The sequence below is a fragment of the Rattus norvegicus genome, chromosome 3, assembly GCF_036323735.1.
Source record: "Rattus norvegicus strain BN/NHsdMcwi chromosome 3, GRCr8, whole genome shotgun sequence".
NCBI lineage: Eukaryota > Metazoa > Chordata > Mammalia > Rodentia > Muridae > Rattus > Rattus norvegicus.
The window spans coordinates 131,841,610-131,856,950 of record NC_086021.1 but is presented as its reverse complement, the minus strand read 5'-3'; the positions used below and the strand labels follow the sequence as shown (position 1 = coordinate 131,856,950).

The 15,341-nt window shown below is 40.1% G+C and overlaps 1 protein-coding gene across 1 annotated transcript in view; it reads right to left on the bottom strand.

Moving 5' to 3' along the window:
• The window catches only part of Sema6d (semaphorin 6D), a 592,899-nt gene that overhangs the window by 537,628 nt on the left and 39,930 nt on the right, over positions 1-15,341 (bottom strand). The window contains exon 2 of the mRNA XM_063283741.1: positions 2,713-2,832. The gene's annotated coding sequence lies outside the window, so the exon portion shown is untranslated. The remainder of the gene's footprint in view (positions 1-2,712; positions 2,833-15,341) is intronic.

The window sequence follows — 15,341 nt, the reverse complement described above, 5'->3', positions numbered from 1 at the left end:
AAATAACATAAAGCCACAAATTCTTGCTTAGTGGAAATGAATCAAATCTAGATCTCGTTGATTGTAGAACCTGTTCTTGGTGCTGCCTGCTGTGACCCTTTTAATGTGCATAGCAACGGAGGTGGACTGAGATCAGTATTGCTTGCCTTTTGGGTCTTTGTCAGGTTTTTGTTAAGTCTGCTTTCCTACCCCCCATTCCTCTCAACTGTAACATCTGAACTAGCACAATCACAGGCCTACAATGTGTGGTCATAGCCACGTATTGAGGGAGAACATAGAGCACCACACCAGAAGTCCTCTCCTTTTACTACGATCTGCCACAAGATTACATCTTCTATTTCAACCCATCAAACAGTATGAGCATGCCCTGCCCCTCTGATTAAGCTCAATCCTACCTCACAAAGTTTCCGTGCTTGGAGTTCATTAGCACACATCTCCAATCCAGCCTGCTCATGGTTTCTCCTAGCTCGATGAAAGGCTTCCCTTCTTGTTTTAAAGCCAACTCTCTTTATTACCTGGTATGTTCCAAATCCTAATCATCATTGTCTATTTTAGACTGAATGTAACTACACTGATTTAAATCTGCTCCATGAAACTTCCACTCTTTCTCTCCCATGACTTTTCCCTAAGGAGTTGGGTCTGGTAAAATCATCAGGGACCATTTCTTTTTTATTTCTGCATGGTGCTATGAAAGATAAAAATCTAGGTACCTAAAATTTATCACAAATTATAACAATTGAATGTAGGAAGTCGGTTAAAATAGAAAACAGATCATACACACAAATTCCAGGTTTTCAAGCAGATGTCTTTAAAGGCAAGAAGATTTAGAGCAGAGAAAAGCAAAACTGTCTACTAACCTGGGTATGGAATGTTGTAACAATCTGGTCTACATTTTGCTCTTTGACATTTCATGTATTTTGAATCATCTTCTACCTATTACATTAAAATTGCATTTCTCACTAGCTGGTCTTCCAAATTCCAAACACCATTTCACTTCAACCTGCTAATTCCAATTTCTTAGGCAATGTATAGAGCTTTGTTCATTAAGTACCTCTTTGTGTTTCCAGGATGTTAAAAGTTCATATTATAAGGCTTCAAGAGCATTTAATATATATCAAGTAATCCTGAAACCATCCATGCTCAAAATCTTTAAAGATCACAATGGCTGTATAATGTTTTAATCACAATTCTTTAAAAATATAAGTATACATTTATACTATGTATAATGTATTTACATAGGTGGTTTAAACAAGGTCTAAAAAGTTTCACTTATTTCCAAATGTTCTGAGTATTTTTCTTATTATTACTGGAGACTTCTTTTAGACTGAAGAGCTATATTATTTTTTTAAAAAGATATATTTCGACCCAGCATGCAGTTAGACATTAGAATCCCAATAACCTTTTCTCCTTCAGGCCCCAGAGCACACTGTCATTAGATTGTAATTTAACTCAATATCTGTTATATTTGCAGATTTAACAAAGCTTCAAACCTGCCCCCCAAAGTCTGCATACATATGCATATGCCCTATGGCTCCTTCTTTCTTGCACACCAACTATAAGTCATTAGTATGAAACCTTACTTGACTGAACCTGACCCTGGTCTTTGGCATTATGCAAAAACAAAGGCACAACTGAGAAAGAGAATTCTGCTTGAACAGCGCAGCTCTGAGGGTCCCAAAGCTGTTCACAACCTTGATAAAGCAACTACAGGAGCAATCATGGTGAGCTGAGCAAAAATAGATGGATAGAACAAAAAGTTTCAAGTTTGGATTCTTAAATAATAGGAATATGAACAGTAATTCGTTGTGGCCATAGGTACCTATTTTTCCTGTGCGTCCTCTCATCAGGCTATTGTATAGATTAATTTTGTGACAACAAGACAATGAAGAAAGAACTGGCTTGTGGCATTTTAAAGCTATAAGTGTGGTCAGTGATATGCCCAAAAGCCACACTAATAGCCAAAACGAAAATCCATACTCCTACGAGCCTAACTTTAGACTCCATCACCATTTTTGGCATCTCCTTGTCAATAGTGGGTAGTCTAACCTTCTAGGAACTCAGAAGACCAGAGTCAGGAACATACAAAGGGGACAATAATATCCTGTAGAATTTTCTGAACAATTTGTATTACATCCATTAAAGTAAATAGTTCAGGGTAAGGACTATAATGGGAAAGTGTGTGACCAAGAACATTTAGAATGTCCTTAGAGCCAAAGAAACATTTGCCTAGTAAGCAGTGTTTGGTCTCCAACTTCGTTTAATAGTTCTTTCCCTCCAGAATTTCCTTTTCCTCATTCCCCTCTTCCTCCTCCCCTTTCTTAGAAAACTCATTCTCTATCCTTCTTCATAGCCTTCATCCCACCCTCTCTTTCCCTTTTCCACCCCTCCTCTTCATTTCCGGCTAAACCTGAATCATATATCCAAAAAATAATCAATTTCCATTGGATACACAAAGTATTCCCTGTCAATAGCCTTAGAATTAATTTGAATGTGAAATACATAAAAACTAGCGAAGATGGAGAGAGAAGAAAACACGTGGGTAGGAGAGAGAAAGAGGGACACATTCTATTAGAGTAGCAAGAAGACAGAAACGACCTTCAAGAATTAGATGAACACACAAACATGGATTCACACTGGGTCAGTTTCAACTCTGTAAAGATGTACGTGATGATGGCCTTCACATAGCCTCCTGGCTATGGTGGCCACACTTACCTCCAGGTGCCCACTGCCTTTCTCTCCGTTGATTCCAGCTGTTTCTTCCGTTGATGTCTTGGGATGGTGTCTGGTTTTCAAGTTTCTTTTACTCCAGATGGTTGTTGCTTCTTACAGCACCTACCAGAATTAGATAGCAAACAGATACTGAATAATAACACAACAAATACTCCATCAGGGCCGTTTAACTCTGGAAGTATTTTATAAACACACATTTTGGCTTGCACGCTCTTCTTTGTACGTCTAGAGAACATTGTCATTTGCATTCTAATCTAGGCTGTGTCCCTGCCTTGCTGGGAGATGGATGAACCTCTCATTCTTCTGGTGTTTTAATTTCCTCAGTGGCTAAACCTGAATCATATTTCCAATCTACGTTTCAGAACTTCTCAATGGATTATAGTGGAATCTTTCATAATGCTTTGGCTAAAAAAATTTCTCTCTGAACCATATTGATGTTTTCAATACTCTATTTTCCCCCAAACAGTCATCAATAGGACTCACAAAGGAAATATATCCATATAATTGGATTAATTTCTGTAAATCCTTGGATGATCTCAAAATGTTTGGCCATGACTAATCAATGAATTTGAATTTTTGGCAACTGGTAATCATGTGCACATTTCAAGTATCTGCCTTTTTGTGCATAAAACAATCTGCTTTAACTAATTTTGAGAATATAAATGTTAATACACAGCAGTATTAGAATACTATTGAATTGGATTTTATATAAATTTTATGATGCCATGAGAAATTAAGAGGCAAAAACAGCTACATGGATGCCAAATCAGGAAGTAGTCCAGTGTCTCTAATGTCATATTGTGGCAAAGCTAAGGTTGGAAATGATTTCTTAAAGAGAATCTAATGAATGGGACTGATTTGACATTTGGTAAGACGGTAGAATAGACCTTCCTATGAACTAGAGGTTCTGTGACCAATGCCCTGTTACGCCTGCGTATTCAAACCTCATCTCAACTCTATTACTGACCCATGTGCTACTAAAGACTAATTGGAAAGCCAGGGAGGGGACAAATGTGTCTCTGCTCAGTGGAATGGCCGATATCAAAGCTTGGGTACTATATTAGGCTCCCTGTTCAGATGTTGAGTCAATAATTTACAGATCTACCTCAGTAGCAAATATCAACCAACAAGCACGGACTAGCATGTGGTCCTTTGTGCAAGAAACAATTCCTGGTAGAAATCTCAAGCTAGAACAGTAGAGAATGAGAGCAGCACATGTGTCCCCTCTTCTGGGAAAACAAAGAGTGAGAAAGACACTAGGCACACCACATGTAACTAAGGTCAAGGTTTAGAATAACCCACACATAAAAAAATGACAGTTCTGATTTACTGAGTATTTGTGATGTGGAAAGGAAATCAAAAGAGACATTACAAAGCTTCCTTTAACCTACAAATGTTCTTGTCACAACTCCATGTTTAGGGATGAAGCAGCTGAAGCCTAGATGGGTAAACAATGATCATAGAAACACCAGTACAGAATTTACAATAGTCCAGTTACAAAATTTTTACCTACACATTATTTACATATTACACATATTACTTGCATATTAATAAAAATATCTCTATGAGATAGGTATTAGTGTCATAAACATTTACCTTCTGGAAACGTGATTTATGAGATATTAGTGAAGTACAAGATCATATGACTCCCAGATACTATACTCAAATTCCAAATCTAGGAAGATTGGTTCTAACAAGGGGACTCACGAGCACTGTTTGCTATTGTGCATTACACAGAATGAGTTGGCAGAGATCAGAGGCTAAGATGTGTATTCAAAAGATAGCATGTTCGGGGCTGGAGAGATGGCTCAGCGGTTAAGAGCACTGACTGCTCTTCCGGAGGTCCTGAGTTCAAATCCCAGCAACCACATGGTGGCTCACAACCATCTGTAATGGGATCTTATGCCCTCTTCTGGTGAGTCTGAAGACAGCTACAGTGTGCTCATATATAATAAAAGATAGCATGTTCCCATGTCTAACTAGCTGCTCTTAAAAACAAGGCAGGGAATATTTGCGGCTGGAAATTATGTTGAAGTATATGATCACTTTACTATGTTTAAAAACCAAAGTTCTCAGGTGAGTTTCTTATTCCTTCCTAAATATTAAAGAATCCTAAGGAACATGCCAAACATCGTCACTGTTGCTTAAAATGGTATTTCTTCTTTTGCCTTATCAATTGACTTTGGATAGGCTACAAGGCTGGGTCTGGACCCATCATGGACGACCCAGAGCAAGCAAAAATGACAGCACACAAAGACTAGAAAAGCTGTGTGGCATCTGCAGGAGTGCACACTAACTGGCATTAAGATGCAGTAGTTATGTGTGCCATCCTTATTTGTCATCTTCAAAAACACACTGAACTTCAAGAATGGGCAGAGTACTATGGTGTGCACTTTGCAAACACAGGTCCCTCTTCCTAAAGGAAAGCAAGAACTACCAAGAACTGCAGAGATATGGACAGCTGGGAATAATTTACATTAGAGTAAGAAAGAGGACTTTTGGTTCTTCATCCATGCCCAAGTTTCTGCTGTGTGTGAGAAAGTTAGAACAGGCTCAGGTACACTCTGGGATTCAAATCAAGGCATATAAAAGTAAGCTATGGGGTACTGCAATATGCTTAACCATCATAAATGCATCCAGGCAACTCTGTGTGCTTCTAATGTGCCCTGGAGAATTAGGAAGATAGTTGTTATGATCATTACTATTTTATTCTCTAATGACAACTACAGCATCTTCTCTTTGGTGGTCTGTGTCCCTGAGAGCAAAATAAACTCAACAATTGCTGTGACATCTCATGAATATTAATGCCTTCTTTATTTATTGTTTGGCAAAATATGACAGAAATAAAAAATGCACTATAGCAAAAAGAAACATGAATACACCAAAAATATCTAGCTACTCTCAGAATGCTTGTGTCATCATAGTTATCAATAAACACACACTTGACAGCCATGTGGCACACACAGTACTTCGCCCCAGCATCCTTTCTTACTGCTAATTTCACTGAAGACGTGTGGATGACTCTTTGGTTGCTACCATGGACTCATATGAATTCTGGAGTTGCGTGGGTTTGCTGTACACAATAATGGCACAAGGTGATATGAAAGAACAGCCTTCCAGAAACAGATTCTCAAGGCCTCAGAATCTTTCCTAAGAAAGTTCGGTGCTAGAATCTCAAATGTTAAAGACAAGGAGAATTTAAGCAGTTTTGATTGAAAGGAATACACTAAGCCACTCTAGCCAGCCCATGTCTCACATCCCAGCACAGCCTGAAACAACCCTAAGAAGGCTTTCAGTTTGCACAGCGCACTTGCAAAGTTTCTGATCCAGTACACTTTGCAGAGGAAGGCCCATAACACCAAGCCACTTAGAGCAGCAGAGGCCACTGAGCTAGAGGAAGAGCTGGGACTAACATTCCTAACCCCTCAGCCCTCATCCAGTGACCTTTATAAACTGCATCCTGCCTCCCTGTTGAGTACTATTTAAGGGTCAAGTAAAGGTAAGTGTTTATTCAGACAGTTTGCTCTCCAGCTCTGGCAACTGACCTCTGAGGCTGATCAGTTGTTCCTGAAATCACACTGATAAGCAGGTGGAGAACTTGCAAGGGGAGAGATGATACAAAGTGAAGAGCATTTCAGAGTCTGCTTTGTGTTTGCAGACCTGGTAGACAGCATACAAAACCACAAAGGTGAAATTTCTTGAGCTCTGGCAGAGAAAAATTAGTCTGGCTATACTTAGAACTTGGTCATGATTGCAGAAAGTATACCTGTCGATTTCCCTTGGTTAAATCTATCCTTAATCGAGGTCCCGAATTCAAGGCAGCACCTTTGAGCCACAGGCAGAACTCTTAAGGCCAAAAACAAACAAACAGAACAAAACAAACATTACAGTAGTTGTATGTTTTGGGCTCTGTGTGGATTTCAACCACAACAATAACAAAAACAGTAGTAAACAGCTAGACACCCATTGACTCCTGTTCCGTGCTAAAACTGAACATTCCAGTTGTGTGTCCCGTTCCCCAGCAATGATGACATCTGGGGCCACTTTCACTGGTTTGCAAACAAATCTCTCAAGTAGCTGTTTAACAAAGTAAGCTTTGGAGAACATCGGGTGCTAAGTCAGGACTCTGGGACAGTGAAGAACAGTGGAATCCCATGGGCTGCAGCCACATCTAAGCAGCTAAAGGCAATGGCTGGTTTTGCACTTCCAATATCACTTCAAGGAATAGGACACCTTTTGGCACCCAAGTGCACCAAGCAACTAATCATGGTTCATGAACAAAACATCCCCCCCAACCCATACACACATTTAAATGTACCTGAGCAATTGGTCTTCCTAACAACCTTTAGCAGTCGCAGGGTTTTATCTTAAAGCTGCTAGATTAATTTTCTCATTATTTTTCTGTATGTTTGAAAACTCAAAAAACAAAAACAAAAACCAAACAAGCCCTCCTTTACACACATATACACACACGGAAATATAATGAAAAAGGTCACATTTTAGAAGTGCTCTATACATTGTTGATTTTGTTATTAACTGTGCTGTCATTGCCATGAACTCTATGGTATACAATGTGCTGAACCATAACGTCAAATATTTAAAATCTCATTGTGTTCAACATTGGAAAAGCATGGAGACATAGAGCTAAGAATCCCAGGGGACCCCTCTGTGGTTGCACTGTGTGTTGTAACAGGTACAACCTGTTTCTCTAGCAACACGGAAAGAGGTTGACTGCCTAATCCAACCATCACGTTTAGATGTAAGAATGGCCAATTAAGGAAACCTCAACATATACTTTCATAAAAGTTAATTTTAAAAATCTATTAAATACTATGAGACTCCACAACTTCAGGATTCTAGAAATAAAAATATGTAAAGTAACTCTTAAATCATGTTTTAAAATTGGCTACGAAGTACAAATTTGTACCTTAAGTACCCCTTTCTTCTCCTCTGCTCTGAGACACCTTGACAATAGTCCTGAAAGAAATGACAGGCTGTGTGCTAGAAGGGGATCCTAGAGAGAGATGGGAGAAATAAACTGACCAGGAACTTTTTGACTGAGGATGAGTGGGAGCCTGTTCCCATAGCTGTCTTAGGAATTTACCTACTCTATTTACCTCCAAGTGACATTGTCCAAAACACAAGTGGGCTAATGTACTAGTCTGTTTTAAACTGACTGATCTCACAGAGCCTGGAAACTGGCCAAAGGTTAGTGCTTTAGCCTTCTTAGGCATTTCCTAGGCCTGCACATGATCTTACAAGTCCCAACAAGTATGGTAGAACATAGCCCTTGTAAAGTACCCACCTCCCACCCTTTTATCCTTGAGTGTCTTAGACTATCAACTGCCCAGCTGTCATCCATTCACTTCAGGCCACAGACACAGAACAGGGCTAGGAACTCCCCCATCAAGGTCAGAAGCAAAGCTAGTAATGTCAGTTCTCATCACTTCACTCAGCAGTAAGGCACGGAGAGGAGAAACTGAGAAGGGTCTGAATGGAAACTAAGAAGCAACAGTATTAGTGTTTGCAAATGACTTAATCTTACATGGTGAAAACCCCAACATTTCATGGAATTCGTGAAATCATTAAAACGAAGGCTATGCAATAAAAATAACAATTTTTCTTTTTCAAGATATATATATATATATTTAAAATAGTTTATTGTTAGTAAACATATACATGTATATATACATATATATTATGTATATATGTTAACAGTAAACCATATAAAAATAGTTTAGTAGTGAAAGGAGTAAAATACTTAGGAATAAGCTGAACTAATGAGGCAAAGCTATATATTAAAGACAAAATAACATTGAAAGTGATTAAATGCTTTACAAAATGGAAAGATGACCCATGTCCACAGATTGGAAGAGTCAATAGCATTAAGGAGCTACTGCAGTGCCTGTATTGATCTGCAGACAGAATGTAATTGTTATCAAATGCTTTCATTCCTGTAGGGGCAAGGTGACCCTGAAATTGACATGAAAATTCAAAACATTATAATAGACAAGCAATACTGAAACTGAAAAACAAGCTTAGAGGTCTTAAAAATGTCCTGATTTAAAATCTTCCAGTGTAGCACAGGCATATAGATACGTATAGAATTGATGAGTAGGGTCCAGTAACAAGTAGACCATAACTCTGTGATGAGCTGATTTTTCATGAAGTGTGCCAATGTCATTCAATTGGGAACAAACTGGATTTCAATAAAAGGTGCTGTAACCAGTCAAGAGCTACAAACAAAAATGAGTTTGGGCTCTTACTGCACACATATGCATGTAAACACACACACACACACACACACACACACACACACACACTCACACACACAAACACACACCACTCAGGATAAATAATTAAATACGAAAGCCAAAAGCACAGTCTTCTAGGAAGGAAACACAGGTACAAATTGTCATGCCTTCCAGCAATGGTTTCCTAAACAAGACACCACAGCATAAGCAAAACATAAAGTAACTTCATTGTGACAAGTCTGTGGGAGTGAGCCCCACAGCACTTCGGAGGAAAACACAACCATGAACTGGAAGGAACCCTTCGACACTAAGCACAGATGAGGCAATATTTCTAGATTACATAAAGGATTTTGAGCTGAGATCCCTTCCATGGGGAGAACTGAACTAGGTCTGTCTAAGTCCTCACTTTACCAAGCTCACTGGGAGAACCAGGACACTCATTCGGCTTCTCTACAATATGGGAGGAGTTACGGGTAGGAGCATAGGCGACATTAAGGCAACCATGCTGGAATGCCTTCAACTAGCAGCAATTATGGCTTCCCCATGGATGCATAGATAAAGCCCCCTCTCCTGATCCTCTCTCACCTATATCCCCTAGCTCCTCCCCGCCAGGGACCTGAGACAGATTTGGCAGAATTGAGACAATTAAGGCAGAATTGTATACAATTGGGAAGGGTAGCTAGAGTCTCAGATGAGACTTCCATATTCCTTCTATTCCCCATCTTTCTAGAAGGTAAAGTAAGAATTTGTCTTGGCTATTTTTCTATCACTGTGATAAAACACCATGATCTGGGCAGCCTAAAAACAATGTATTTATTTTGGGATTATTTTCCAGAAGGTTAGAATTCATAGTGGCATAGCAAAGATATGGCAGAAGGAATGGCTGAAAACTCACATCCTGAACCACAACAGAGGGAAAAAACAGAGGGGTGACCTCATTCTTTTTAAGCCTCCAATCTTCTCCTGAGTGACACACTTCCTCCAGCAAGGCCACACTTCTAATCCTTCCCAAAGAGCAACTGGGGACCAAGTTTTCAAATTCATGGACTTATAGGAGACAACTTCTACAAGCCACCATGGGACTCAACAAGTCCATCTATGATGACCTCTTGTGAGCAGGCACCCAAGAACTCCTAAAGAAGGAGTCATTTTGTCCCTGAGGATAGTCCCTTAGAACTTATACATAGCAATGATAAAAACAAGAATGCTCTGACTTTAAAATGGGGGAAGAATTTGGAGTCTTTTCTCCAAGCAAGACACAAGGAAATGAAGGTAAACATGACCAAATGTACTTAAAGTCCTTGTCCATCAGAGAAATGGCGCTCAGGCACATGGTCAGACACACAGCATCATGGCCCTCTATTTAATAAGACAGATAAAACCCACAAAATACCCGGTGTTAAAGAACTCAGGAAACCCAGAACTCTTCTTTGCTGATGAGAATGTGTCCTCGTTGAACTTCTGAGGAAAACAACTTGATTGTTCCTCAAACTGTTCAGGATGATCTATCAGCTCCAATCCCAGGTGTCTAAGCAAGAGCCATGTTGATACAAATCTTACCATAAATGCCACCACAGCCCTGCTGTTCCTTGGTGCTAGGAGATAGACGTTTCATAGGTAAAAATAGGAGATGGCTCACTGAGCTGACCGTGTAAGCAGGAGGGCCTGAGTTTGAATCTCCGGAACCGACATAAAACCAAAAGCCTAGTGCGGACTCCTGTAACTCCACTGCTTCGATGAGAAGATGGGAGCTGAAGATACGATGTTCTCTAGAAACTTGTGAGCCACTTATCCTGGTGTACACTTTGGATGAAAACAACCAAGAATCCGTGTCAAATAAGGTGGAAGTTTGTCTTCTGACTTCACTGTGCATGCTGTGGCACTCATGTGCTACACACACCACACACACACACACACACACACACAGACACACACACACACACAGACACACACACACACTAAGAAAAACACATAAATGTTAACTGATACTGGATGAGCAATTTAGTTTTTGTACTAAACTACTATACAGAGGTGGAAATTTCTAAAGTCCTGATACATATTTCATGAGTGAATGAATGAATTTCAAAATGCCATGTCATACCAAAGGCCACAGACCTCTAATTTCATTTAAGTAGAATCTTCAGAAATGTTGAGTACAAAGAGACAGTGAACACAAGATTGGTTTCTGGAGTTTCCCCTTAGGTTAATGGGAGGAAGAAATTGGGAGTGGTCACCAACAACTATATGGTGGGCTTTTATTTTTAGGGTCATAAAAATATTTCTGGAATTAAACAGTGCTGATGTTTACACATTATTGTAAATATAGTAAAATCCATTTAAAGTTTTATACTTCAAATTTAGTGATTTTCTTCTTAGAAGGTTTTGTCCATCAATGCCAAAGAGAGATTCTTGTTCATCTCTAACCTACAGTTTAGATTTTTAGAAACAACAAAAGCAGGATAGGTATTACAAGTATTTCTTATTACAATCAACATCTCCTGAAAGGATAAACTGCTAGGATACAGTTCTACTTAATGAGAAATAAAAGAATTGTACAATGATGAAAGCAAACATAATTACGAATTAGACATATACAATCTTAGCAAATGGAAAATTCTGGAATGTATATGAGCCAAATTTCATTTCCTCGAGGATCTGTGTGTATTTAAAAGTTCCCTACCTGGGACGAGTAGGAGTCCAGGTGATGGGATGATGACTGTGGTGTGTGCATGGAAGGCCTGATGATGGTACTAAGACCAGAGTCTGGAAACCCAGGACAGTCGGGAAGGCTCTGTGGTCTGATAAAGTGAGGCCTGTTGAAAGTTGGGAGGGGGCTGGATATGAAAACTAGGTCAACAGTGGCCAACTAAGGGCTTTGAGGGGTTTCAGTATTCATCAGGAGATACTGGCCAAGGTCATTCTGGGGCATGACAGATGAGGATGGGAGAAGTACCTTCTCAGAGGACGTCAAAGGCTGCAATGGGTAGAGAGAAGGAAAATAAAGGCTGAGAGTGAGTGGGCGAAGGGTGAGCACTGAGTAATCGGACTTTTCTTTTGCACATACCTACTGTGCTAAGGTAAAGAACGAAGCTTTTAGCTTCATTGGAGAAAGACTACAGGAGAAGAGAAACACAAAGACTGAGAGAACGTCTGCTAAAATCTGACTGCTGGTGTAGATTTATTTGCAAGTACATTTAAGCATTATGCTAATTACTCATGCATCAATCATCTGTATTTTATATAGAGAAGCTCAGGGAGCCATTGTCTTTCCTGATGGTTATTGAGTCAGCATCAGAGCCAGCTGGAGTGCTGATTAAAACCTAGATTGCTGGCCCCACCCGGGCTTTCTCAGTAGCATAACTGGATGGGTCTAAGAATGTGCATGAATGACAAGTTCCTAGGGATGGCTGACAGTTGCTCAGTTAGGGACCAAGGGCACCTTGAGAACCACTGACTTAACAAAGCAGGGTTTCAAGGAAAATATCCCAGTGATTTTAATGCCTATGGAAAGATGGACGGAAGTAGAGAGGTTAGAGCCTGTGCCAGTGCTGTTAGGTGCTGCACACAGAGTAGAAGAGGGTGAAACAGACCAACTCTTGCACTCACACAGCCGACTACAAGTGGACATCTGTATGCTTTTATACCAATTAGTAGTGCCATTTGTATTTCCAGACTAATGGTTCCTAAATGTAGTCATGGCAATACAGGTCTATGTGTATAAATCTTATTAATAGGCACAACGAAAAATACATAAGCAGGAGCTAAACTAAGTGAAGGAAAAGCATCCTGCAGCTCTGTGATCCAAGGGTTTCCAGATAAAACTTCAGTTGATTGCTCAATATAATTCTTTTTTCTCCTAAGCAGAGAACCAAACCCAAGGACCCATGCTTGCCTATCAAGCAATATATATATATATATATATATCACCAAGCTTAATCCCCAGCCCTGTGCAAAACAATTCGTATAGGAAAATAGCTTTAAGAGAGGCCTGAAGTCAAAATGTATCCAAGAGTTGCCAGAATTTCTTACCAAAAAAAAAAAAAAGAATGTACAGTTAAATTAGTTTCTTATGATAAACAATGATTCATTTTTAATAGAAGACAGTTCATATAATATTCGGGACTGACACTAAGATGCTAACATTTTTTTCAATAAGTATTTAAAATTTAAACGTAACTAGGAAAGTGTTATTTTATTCAGCAAACCTAATCCAGATATTCATTCAGTGAGGGTTTAGTATGCTGACAGTTTTATAAGAGAGACAAACAAACAAACAACATATCATGTCCCACATGTAGCAAAATGAGTAATAGAAGAATAGAAAGTGCAGAAGTTTGAAGGATACAGTGGACTGGGGATTGATGTGGCTGTGGAAACAGAGAGGAGAAAGAAGGCTCTAACACTAAGGAGATAGGGCTTCAGCTGGTCCTGACAGCTCATGCCAAGGCCAAACAGAAATGTGAACAGTATGGGGTGGCCAGCAGGCAAATGGTGGGAATAGATGCTGTGGACACAGCATGCTGTGGTACTTAGGTCAGATGCTACAAGTTGTACGGCACAAGCTTGAAGCACATGTACTGACCCTCATCAATATTTACCATGGATCCATGACCATAAAATTTAGCACCTGTTCTCCCAGTGTCCCAAGGACTCCAAAGAAAGACCTTAAATTACATCATACCAATAGAAGGCTAGTTACTGAGCCCTCGGGACAGGAAACTGCTCAGATAGATATTTGGTACTAAAGCCAAGAAGAGAAACCAAGAATGTTCTGCTCATCATAGAGAAAGAAAATGGCTGCAGCTCTCTCTTGTTGGAGTTTGAAGTGGAGGCGATGCCTTCCACACACCCAGGGCCACAGCAGAAAGCCTTGTCCAGCAGTCACTCAACCTGGGTGCTAGTCTTCTGGAAATGTTCTCCAGTGACACAGTGCTTGGACTCTTTTTTTCCAGATGTTAAGCAACAGTTTGGGATTATACGATCTCTCCGAGCCCTTCCTGTTTAGCACTCAGTGATTAATTGAGTAAATCATCTATTCAGTAAACACTTCGAGTCTGCCATATGCAAGGCAATTTTCTAGGAGCTATGATGGACTCAAAGAGAGCTGTTTACTCATCATTGGGTCAAATAGTGAAGAACATGATTTGTCCCTCCTCCTGTTGAAGGGCCCATCTTGGCACCCTAGAGGAATGGCTACTGGCCAGGAAACTCAAGCATCAGGATTTGCCAATCTCTTTCCTCCCTTCATCTTGGTCTTATCCCTTCCCTAAATTTCCTCAGGAAAACTTCACCTGTCTGCACCCCACTCCTTGGGGTCCCTGCTTTCAGCTTTTCAGTGTGAGAATCACCTTGTCTGATAATCTCATGTATGCCAGAGCCCTCAAAAAGGAAGTGGGGGACTTCCCATGAGAAGCCAGGAAGTAATGATGCCCTTCATATTTCTGTTTCTTTTACATATTAGTCCAACCAGTAGCTGATTCAGACTAAATCAAGGAAAGAGAAATAAAATCATCGTGTGTCAAAGCTCGTTGGTGTTACACTAAGGGCCATTATCTCATTAAACCTTCACAAACAGTCATGACAACTGTTTATTATCCTCAGAGATGAACCTGGATAGGAAAGAGTCAGTCAAGCTGCCAGCAGTCACAAACACTGGGGAGGAAGTAATTGCCTGTCCTCCAGGCATGGTCTCATTGAGCTGGAGATCACTAATCAGGCTAGACTGGCTGGCCAGTGGGCCCAGAGATTCTTCTGCCTGTTTGTCTCTATTTCTTCAGTGATAAGCGTGCCAAGCTGCACCACTACGTTCAGCTTTTGCTTAAATCCTTGAGATTGAACTAGGGTCCTAGTGCTGGCAAGGCAAACACTTTGCCAAGATAGCCATCTCCCCAGTCTCACAGTGATATGTATCACAGAAACATCTTTCCACATTGTTAAATGGCATTCATACAGCAGCAGAAAGACTGAAAGACACTGGGTGGCCACTAGGTTAATATGGACGTCTCCTGGGCAGGCGAACATCCTTGTAAACCTACATCTTGTATATAGATATTTTTCCCTTATACAGAAGCTGCTGGCTACATGTCTGTGGCAGAGCCATCATTGTTTAGATAGTTGCATGTAACTCTGAATGTGTGGATTTTCCTTAAGACACCATTTTCTTCACAGTTGTAAGAAGAAGTTGCCCACAACCATAAGATCTCTGCCCACTCAATATGATTCTATTGGAGAGTAGGGCTTCCAGGGACCAAAGTTCTATCTCCAAGGTGTGCCCATGTGTAAGAATCGAGATGTCATAATATATGAAACTTAAGAATTTGTTTGTTTGCTGGTCATGGTGGTACATGCCTGTTAACC